Raw genomic sequence first — 7,068 nt, 5'->3', positions numbered from 1 at the left:
ATTTAAAATATTTAATTTTTTTTATCAAAATGGTTTTTTCCTATATGATAAATATAAAAACAAAATGTCCCTAAACATTATATATATATATATATATATATATATATATATATATATATATATATATATATATTCTTATACCCGCATGTATAACAATTTTAAATAACAGATTTATTTTGTTCAAATATCAACTTCTAAAAAATTGAATTATTTTGTAAATATTCCTTTTCTCTTTAGATATAATTATTTATATTATTTATTTATATGAACTAATCATAGATTTTATAGTATTGAATTATTTAATTTTTATTTTAAATTTTTACTTAAATTAGAAAAATATACACAAAACACGTATTGTAAATCAAAAATAGAAAATAGGTGTATATACTATATATAAAGGACAATTAGTGTCTTTATTTAATTTTATTTAACTCTGTTTTTTTTAAAAAAAATCAATGTATTATTTTTTTATTTTATCATTTTATTTTTTAGATATAATTTTAAATTAAACCACTAAATATGTGTATCAACTGCAAATTTTATTTTTGGTTTAACATGTGATCTCAACTCAAATCTGAATCTTGCTAAGTAAAGGAGAATTTTGTTGTTGATATTGATCCTATTCAGCTTGAGCAACATTATATCCCATAGAGAATATACATGATCTCTATTAAAAATATCCAATTAATTCGCATCTAAAATATTATTATACAAATTTAAATATAAAATAATATTATATCAAAGTAATTAACTGTATTACTTATTATTCATCCCAAAAAAACACGCGGATGCAGAGTTAAAATAAAAGAGAAAATTACCAGAGAGTCACAGTGTCGCCATTCCAGGGAAAAAAATGAATTCAATTTGAAATGCCCCGTCACAATTTCAATTTTGAAAGAATTTCTATTGAATATGATGTTTTCGATTTCAAAACTCACTCAGAGAATGCTTCCATGCAAGAGTATAATGTAACATGTAATATGGAGCATATCTTATATGCAATATTTATAATATGATTTTTTTAAGATTATATGAGTAATTTTCTGAAAAAACAAGAATAAGTTTGTCATTGTAAAGTAGTTTCATGATGATCTTTTAAATGTAAATATTTGTGAACATAATTAAATTTTTCCTCTATTATTTTAATGTTTAATATATAAAAGTCATTTTAAAACATGCATAAAGATTAATGCAATCTATTCTTATGCGTTGATTAATTGTACTTTTACAATAATAAAATATTATTGTCAAAATAAATTTCATATTTTATTTTATATATATATATATATAGTCCACTAGAGTTTACAATAACAATTTATTATAATACAAATGGCCTAAGATTAATTTTATGACATTCAATTTATTTATATTTAAAATTAATTTTAAATTTAAAATTAAACAATAAATATGTAAAAATATATTGTTACAGAATAATAACCATTTTAATATGATGGATGAAGACTAGACAAATATATACCTGATCCCATACAAAATTGTTGATGGATATAAATTTTTTATCGTCATCGAAAATCAAGAACAGATACCAGATACCATATTTCAGTGCTCTTCTAATTAACTATAAGTATAATAATAACTATATTTCTTCTAATTAACTATAAGTATAATAATAACTATATTTAAATTAGGTATAAATTATTGCCAATCCTACATCAATTTATTACATGCACCCCAACTAAGGCTATTAATTTATCTCAAATTGTAATTTTTCAAACATTAAAAAAGTTATCTTCTTAATTTAATCACAATTTTGCTACTAAACCAAAAAAATAAATATATAGCGGAGCGAACCTACGCGTAACTAACTAGTTGTTTATAGAAGCAATAACAGTAGAACAATACCAATGGAGAGAGTGAGAACGAGACTATCTTGGAGTAACTCCATTATTTCTTATTTTAGTAATTTTATCTATCTTTATTTAATAAAAATAGTAAATCAAAAGACATTTAATTATAATTATCTTTTATAAAAAATATATTAAAGATTAAGTTTTAAAAATTAATATTCCATAGTTAATTTTACATCACATTGAATTATATAACAACAAATTAAGTTTATGACTCAAAAATATTAAAATTTTAATCCGATGACTCTTAAAAGTTAAAGTTAAGTTTACTTATATATATATATATATATATATATATATATATATATATATATATATATATATATATATATATATATATAATATGGATTATTATTTGAATAATAATAATAATTATTGAAATTATATCATTAAATAATATTAATGTTAGTAACTTAATTTTCCATTATTATTAATAATAATAAATTAATAACAATGGTTATTATAAACTTGAGTGATTATCTAATGGCTAGAAAAACTTCAAGTGAAGTTGAATAATAATAATAATAATAATAATAATAATAATAATAATAATAATAATAATAATAATAATAATAATAATAATAATAATAATAATATTATTATTATTATTATTATTATTATTATTATTATAACACCTACACCAATATTTAAAATTTGAATAAAATTAAATTAAAAATTGAGTAGACTAATATATATATATATATATATATATATATATATATATATATATATATATGTATATATAATAACTTATTATTTAATTTTATCCTTAATTGTTAATTTTTAAAAAATTATATCATAAATAAAATATTACTACTTAATATTAAAATTATCAAAATTAATATTTAATTATTAAATTTATGTATATAAATAACATTAATGTCAACAACTTAATTCTTCATTAAATACCATTAGAATCATTAGATTCAATTGAATCCAATACTTGTTATAACGTTAAATGATCAATCTAATTACTAGAAAAATTTAAGTGAAGTTTACATATATAGATAAATAATAATAAAACTTGATGTCACCTCATCACTTAATAACAATTCTTAACAATAGAGACTAAATACACAAACACAAATACAAAGATAAGGGATTAAGATTAATCAATTTTTTGTATAGGGACTAAAAATAAAAACATAAAAAAAATTTAGAGACTAAGACATAATTAATCATTTTTTAAAAAAACATGGTGACAACTTGTCATAAGAGAGCAATTATCTATAAGCTATGACTTATCCTTAGCTATTATCTACAATGGTTGTTTTGATCCTTGGCTTTATGGATAACAAACCCTTGCTTTGCAAGTCCTCCCTCATGTTCTAACATAAAATATAATGTGACGTATGAAATCCTAGAGTCCATCCGGGCTACGTCTATCTTGACGTTAGTCAACTTCAGGATACAAAATCATTGAATATATAATATTAAAAATAGTTAAATTTAATTTCAGTTACAAATTTTTATATTGAGATATATGTTATAACTTTTTTTTTAATTGTGAAGCAAATGATCCTGGATCCTCATTTTCCCTTCACTTTATTTTCACTTTTGATTTTGATAACATTATCCAAATTCCACATCGATCATCAATATCTATATACTAAAACTGAAGTATGTGGAATATACTAAAATACCCATGGCTGAGAACTTGACAACTGTCCAATTTTTTGGTTTTTTGGTCAAAATACCCATGGCTGAGAGCTTGACAGTTGTCCAATTTTTTGTTTTTTTGGTCATTTTATAGCCCTCCAGCTTTGCTTTGGTTTTGTGCCACCTATTGCTTTGTTTTGTGCCACATGCCTGCTGTGTTGCCTTTTTCTGCCACGTTGAGATGTTTCCTCTCTCTTCATCTCTTCTCTTCTTTACACAAAGTCTGAGCATTTTCTGTTTTTGCTTCTCTTCTCATCTTCATTCTTTTTTATTTTTTTTTTTACGATTTTGGTTTGGCTTTGAGGATGGGTTGGGTAGCCATGCTTTATCTCGTCGTCGTTCCTGCACTCAACCGAGTTTCCCTTTCTGTGCTTGGCTTTAGACTATAAATTTAGCCTTCGAGTTTAATTTGGGGTTTGGTTTGGTTTGGTTTCAACGATTATCTGATCAAGCTTCTCCTAATCGGCGACTCTTCCGTTGGAAAATCTTGCTTGCTTCTCAGATTCGCTGTGAGTCATCACTTTATTTGCTTCTCCTAATCTCTCTTTTTGTTCACTTCCTTTGTTTCTTCGTTTCGTTTCAGGATGACTCCTAGGTCGACAGCTACGTAAGTACTATTGGATTTGATTTCGTAATTATCATTTTTCTTCTCTTTTGTTATTTCTATTTATGGCCTAACACTCATTTTTATTTTGTTTTCAGAAAATCAGAACCGTGGAGCTGGAAGGGAAAACCGTCAAGCTGCAGATTGTGAGTATTCATACTTCACCGACACGAATCAATGTCTTTTATCGACTACTTCATTTATAATGCCTAGAAAGCATGATCATCACCGTTTTTTGTCTGATTTTTGTGTTTTTTTATGCTTCGTTGTTGTTTTTTTTCTAAAACTCATATTTTTGATTTTGTTCAGACTTTTACGGGAAAGTCTATGAGTTTTTATGCATTTTCCTCAATTCTTAATTATCTGGATTTGCATGCAAGCTCTGCACCTCACAATATCTTTTTGTGTTTTTTGCGATTTTTATTTGGATCATGGTGTCTGTGGCTCAGTGGTATTTCGCGTTCAATCGCTTATAATTGGTCTCGACCCAACATGAAAATCGGTGTTAGGATCATTCACGCAAGTTCCTCTTACCGGAACGTTCCTGTTTTTCGCAAAGGTTTTTTTTTTCCACTTTTTTCCCTTCCTTCTATCTTTTTCAATAATCTGTCATCATTTTCCTCTTTTTGTTCCTTTTAATTTTCCCGGGCTATCAATGAAGAAGCATCCAACAGGAAAGTTTTTTCCCTTTTTACTATTATGCATATTTGTTTCATTGATATTTGCTTCTATTTGCAAGGTTCTAATTTTGTTTGTTGTTATGCATGTTTGCTTCTTAATAATAGTTATTTTTTCTTACTGATTTTTCAACTCTGTTTTTGGTTCCTTTTTTATTTTCCCAGGCTAATTTTTTCGTCATCTTCCCCATATGGGTTGTAAGTTATGTGTTTGATGAAATGCCTAAATGGAGTTTTAGTTTTTAATCTTAAAAATTCATGTGCATCAGTGCGCATCCTACAAATTCCACGCTGGGTGTCTAATGAATGATACATGCAAGATTTTGATGATAATCATTGTAACAATTGGTTGATATTGATATCATTTATATTCTTTAATTATTTTAATCTATTGTTCAATAGGAAGAAGCCTAGGTTTTTTTGTTCACCAGGAAGAAGCGCAGGTTTTTTTCCTTCTCTCTCTTAGTTTGTGTTATTTTTTTATTTTCTTTAATTATTATTATTATTATTATTATTATTATTATTATTATTATTATTATTATTATGTAGTTGGATGTCCTTTTTTATGTTATAATGACCGAGTGAATTTCGAAATTTTTCTTTGAGGTTCCTAGTGTATGTAGGTGGTGATAACAAAGAAAACCAAAAAATATCTTAGAAGATTAAAAAGGTACCCCCTTGACTTGGTTCCATTGTCTGTGCTTAAAGTCTTTATAACTATTGTTAGTCAAAAACTTTAAAAAAAGTGATTTTAAGATTTTGAAAAATGTGAGTTTTGTAGAGACTGTTTTAGAAGCTATTATTATTATTATTATTATTATTATTATTATGTAGTTGGATGTCCTTTTTTATGTTATAATGACCGAGTGAACTTTGAAATTTTTCTTTGAGGTTCTTGATGTATGTAGGTGGTGATAACAAAGAAAACCAAAAAAGGTCTTAGAAGATTAAAAAGGTACTCCCTTGATTTGGTTCCATTGTCTGTTGCTTAAAAGAGTAGTCTAATATTTTACTTTTCTTTTTTACTTTGTAACTTTCAATCTTCATGAATACTTCAGATTCAACATTTTTGTCCCAAAAGTTTCAATTTTTGTAAAACAAGTGCAGAAAATAGACTAAGACAGATTCACGGGTACTTTAGATTTAGCATTTTTACCCATAAATTTCAATTTTTTAAAACAAGCGCAAAAAACAAATTGTTTCTTTGTTAAGTGCTCAGATCTTCTTTCTACTCTTCATTTAGGCACTAATGGGCTATTTATTCACACACTTATTGATATTTTCTAATTGCATAATGGCATAATTGCAGGTTTCTTCCCTGCAATTATAATTGGTAATTATAGGTTTTGAATTCTTTCTTTTGCATATTCTTTCTTCAAGAATTCTTTTTTTAGTGGGTGAGATGAAGTTGATAAATTGTTTTAGATCATTGGAATTTTACTAGAGAAAACACAAAAAAAATTGATGTGTAATTTGGTTTGTGTTTGTAAGTGCTTAAATTAGTCTTTCAGTTTGAAAACAAGGTCGAATGATGCTGTGAAATTTTTGCCTTAGTTAAAGAGCAAGGAATTTCCTCACTGCACCCTTCAAACAATTTTAGCTTTTAGATTAGTATGTGTAGATTCTGTATATGGATTGGTCCTCATTCGGTTCTCATTCCTGTATAGTTTATGCCTCAAACACTGTTTATATCATTGATTTATTTGTATTGCTGCTATATTTTTCTTCTTCTTCTTTATTCATTTTGATATATAGGTTCTGCACATTCTTCCATGTTTTAGTTGGATATATTGGTTCTGCACGGTTTCTTTCACGTTAGAGGATGGCTGATGGAATCCATAAAGATCTTTGTTGCTTTGTGTCTCGAGTATCTCTGAGCCTTATACGAGAACATATACAGTAAGATATAATAGATGCTACCAACATATGTAAGATTTCAAAGGTGAGATTTTTTTTAATTAAAATTACCAGCAATTAAGTAATTTCTTTATGTTTCAAAATTGTTCCATTGTTTCACTTGCTTCTTTTTTCTTTTTTTTTTTTGTTTTTAATGCAGGAGACAATAAGGTTGCCACTTCTTTTTTCTAACTATCCCACCTTGACTGATTTCGGTAACGGATCCAAAAGCTTTGAGATTAGGATTTGATGTGAATTTGATAGCTATTGCATTGCTAGTAAGAATAAAATAGTGATACTATTTCCTATATCAGCATGGGTCTTCTATTTCTTGCTCTGAATTTCGATTAACTTGATCTGCTTCTGA

At 26.0% G+C, this 7,068-nt stretch overlaps 1 long non-coding RNA gene across 1 annotated transcript; it reads left to right on the top strand.

Moving 5' to 3' along the window:
* The first annotated feature begins 3,700 nt into the window (after nt 1-3,700).
* LOC114371416 lies at nt 3,701-5,584 on the top strand. The gene is made up of 3 exons (XR_003658045.1): nt 3,701-4,131; nt 4,227-4,274; nt 4,578-5,584. It is a non-coding gene; the product is annotated as an uncharacterized LOC114371416 (long non-coding RNA).
* The last annotated feature ends 1,484 nt before the right edge of the window (nt 5,585-7,068 follow it).

This window comes from Glycine soja, chromosome 2, assembly GCF_004193775.1.
Source record: "Glycine soja cultivar W05 chromosome 2, ASM419377v2, whole genome shotgun sequence".
In the NCBI taxonomy this organism is placed as follows: Eukaryota; Viridiplantae; Streptophyta; class Magnoliopsida; order Fabales; family Fabaceae; genus Glycine; species Glycine soja.
This window is presented reverse-complemented; position numbering and strand designations above follow the sequence as displayed.